Consider the following 3,543-nt stretch of genomic DNA (forward strand, 5'->3'; position numbering starts at 1 on the left):
TGTGTGTGTGTGTGCGTGCACGCATTACAGAGGGTGTATTTCCATGCAGCTGACTTGCTGTGAGGCTCTTTGTCCCTGATACACCCAACCAGTCGTCAATACACTCCTTGCAGAGCTGCGTGAGTGTGATAATCCCCCTTCAATAGGCAGAAATTTGAAAAAGCTCCTGGTGTTGAAGAGTTTTTATACTTTCAGATACACAAGCTAGAAAAAAATATACAATACACCTTTACCAACCTGCACTTTGTGTGTGTGTTACACCTCCAACATAGGTGCCCATTCTTGGAGGCAAAAGACCCTCACCGACATGCATACCTTGTTATGTAAATGTGGCAGCAGATATACATGTCAACCTCATGTAATACATGTTGCAAAATTCCTGTAAGACTCAAACATAAGTCTGAATTGAATCCATCACATTAATGTAAAGACTGCAGCCTTCATTCCTAATAATAAAGCATCCAACTATAAGATCACTGTAACCAATTGATAACTTATAGTTCTCATGAATTATGCACAAAAAAGGGAAACTAGCTTAATACACCACACAACAGTGAATGAGCCAGTTTTGAGTTATTGAGGAGATTCTTCTAATGTCTGAGCAGTCTTGACAAGAATCCGGGGAAGTCAGGAAGAAGCTGTGCAATTAACTTCAACTTTGGACCATACACATTACATAGATTACCTGAACATACGGAGGACCAAGATGTTCATGTGCCAGGGGATTATTTAAAACCTGATTTTACTATTACAACTTGCCACTGCAGTAATGGCAGTGCTGCTAGATGGAAGAACACACAAACCAATTGCTGGATTTATATATAGAATTTTAAAAAGGTACAAGATCAACAAACAGCATTCAAAAATAATAAGCTGTTTGTGGTAGTAAATGTCGACTGAATGCAAAACATGTTGCTCATGCCGATGTTAATACAATACCCTTCATCATTTGTTTTATGTATTTAAATTGTATACAAATCAGATTGTTTTTGTATTTAAACTAGGTTTTGACACAGGCACCCTCTAAAAGACCTCCATACTAGGTTTTCTCTAATTAATACACAGTGAACCTAGAGCCTTAGGGCCTCTGTGGGTCTTGGCCCCGGGGCATTTGCTGGTTTTGCCCAGTTGGTAATCCTGCCTTGATGTCAACTGTGTGGAATATTCAGGAAAACCCTTAAAGGTCCAGTGTGTNNGCAGAAATGGAATATAATATTATGGTATGGGTTCATTAGTGTATAATCACCTAAAATAACCGAAATTAACCAAAACAAGGGGTGGAATTTTTGAATAAGCCCTCTGAGACTCTCAAAACATCTGACTTCCAATAAATCTGTGAATCAAGAGTGTAACCTCATTAAATGTCCTACAGTGAACTATAATTTCAAGGCTTCTTGCTGACCTGTCGATGTTTCCCACTCTGCTCTCACTTGATCAGAGTGCGATGTGTTGGTAGTCGCGACCGCAGAGATAAATGCATGTTGTTCTATGTGTGTGTGATATGGAGATTATAGTATTTATTTGACATGCAGGGCTAAATACATCTGTTTACATTGTGTTTTGGTCTGCGTGTGTTTTTGAAAGGTTGCATTTGTCATGCAGAGGTAAATCAATGTTGGTAACCTGTGTGTATGTGTCATGCATGCATAAGTACATGTTGTTGTCACCATGGATGTTGACTCATAAACACAACAGGATGTTTCAACACAGAAAAGCATCATTGGAAAACTACGAGTCACTTCTATGAAAGAAAACAACCTACTGTTGTCTGATTTGTGTTTGGGTCCCGATAATGGTCAGATCTGGCATGAAATGCAGTTTACGGTGTTCATTAGAAACTCGGGGTATCCCTGGACAAGTATAATCAGCCGCTCCTCCATCTTCAGATTGGCCACCCAGTGTTGTTACGTCCTTACAGAAAAGCATTTTAAAAGTTGACATTTTTCCATCTCTGTGTTCTGTTGGCATTTCTGAAAAAACAGGCGTGTCATAACGAATACATGCCATGGCAATGTTACTTTCGGTTTTGAGTGTGCTTGTTGGGCCTCTAGAATCAAAATGATGAATTTGCACGTTCAAAAGACGAGACATTTCTGTATGCAAAGTCGTTGCTGTCCCCTCATTCTCCTCCATAGTGACACTGTCTTGGTTTCTTGCAGCAGTGACTCTCATGTGACTGAGGTTATTCACCCCTACCTCACACACAAAAATCAATACTTCCAATCCTCAGCGTGTGTGTGTTTGTGTGTGTGTGGCGTGTCCAATGTGTTGTGTGGTGTGAGTGAGAGTACGAATAATCTTGACTCAAATAAAAATAGTAGAGTCGCCTTAGAAAACCAAAATCGTTGCCCAAAATACATCAAAGGATTCAATCCACCACAACGGACAACGACCCTGTGTGTGAAGTCACCTAATAACTGCAGAAATTAAGATGTACTCGGTAATCGTGTGCTCTTTCTCTATGCTCCAGCATACACCATACTCACTTTCAGGATAAATAACATCCCTATATTTCTAGTTAATCAATACGTGTTGATTAATATTTCAGAGGAAGGACTAATGAAAGAAGACTAATTAAATTCTTAGTTTGTGTAGTCATTTGTGTTGGCACAAGCCACCACCGCGCGCTAGGCAACACACAACAATAAAGACTGAAAGTAAGAGCATAAACTGATACATGATAAATAAAAACGTTTTGATCCATCACTCCTGCGCTAGTACAAATAAGACCAAGATATCTGTCGTATAAAATATAGCGATCTTCCCTCCCTGCTCGCTTCTAAGTGCTCCTAATGCCATTTTGTATCCAGAAATTCAAATTATATTGTTTCAAACATATTGAAGAAAGACAATGAAAAGTACAACCCATGGTAAAGTGTACTCTAACAGACTTAAATAAATTCCGAATAAATTTCCAAGACTCACCAAGAAAATGGGGGTGTTCTCATATCCACCTATAAGAGTAGCAACATACCTCACCACGTTATAACTAACTGACAGCATTAATAAATATACACAAACCAAGAGTCAAAAACTGAATTTCAACCAACATTTCTAACAAGCCATACAATCACAAAACTCCTATCACACCTCTTATTAAATATTAGGCTAACATTCAAAATTAGAACTTCAATCACGGACCAAGGGGCTGTTAAATCCTGAAATTGCACATAGATTATCCCGTGAAACAGCCAGAGAGATGTAAGCCAGTATAATTTTAGCTTAATTTCATTTTCAATACTTATACAACACCAATAGACCGCTAGCCCCTGTGTGCTCGTCGTCCATGTGTATAGTGAAGAGATGTGTGTGAGTGTGTGACCCCCTCCTACAACAGTAAATAATAATCCAGATTATTTCATTACAATGTTCTAAACGTTGGCTATTAAACCTCCGTTGGTTCTCGGTACGCAAATAGTAATAGTTACAGCCACCCCCTACGCTCGTGCTGCCTTATATCCACAAAACATAAATCAGACCCGTCCAAATTACATGCCCAACCCTCTATAATGTAAATATAACCATTTCATAATAAAGCAAATA

General features: G+C 38.9%; 1 protein-coding gene across 2 annotated transcripts in view; it reads left to right on the forward strand.

Annotated features, from left to right (window-relative positions):
* LOC118332366 (WD repeat-containing protein 7) overlaps nucleotides 1–3,543 on the forward strand; it is a 141,759-nt gene that overhangs the window by 116,175 nt on the left and 22,041 nt on the right. The gene's annotated exons all lie outside the window — the stretch shown is intronic.

Source organism: Morone saxatilis, unplaced genomic scaffold (assembly GCF_004916995.1).
Source record: "Morone saxatilis isolate NCDOM2014 unplaced genomic scaffold, NCSU_SB_2.0 Contig21, whole genome shotgun sequence".
Classification (NCBI taxonomy): Eukaryota; Metazoa; Chordata; class Actinopteri; family Moronidae; genus Morone; species Morone saxatilis.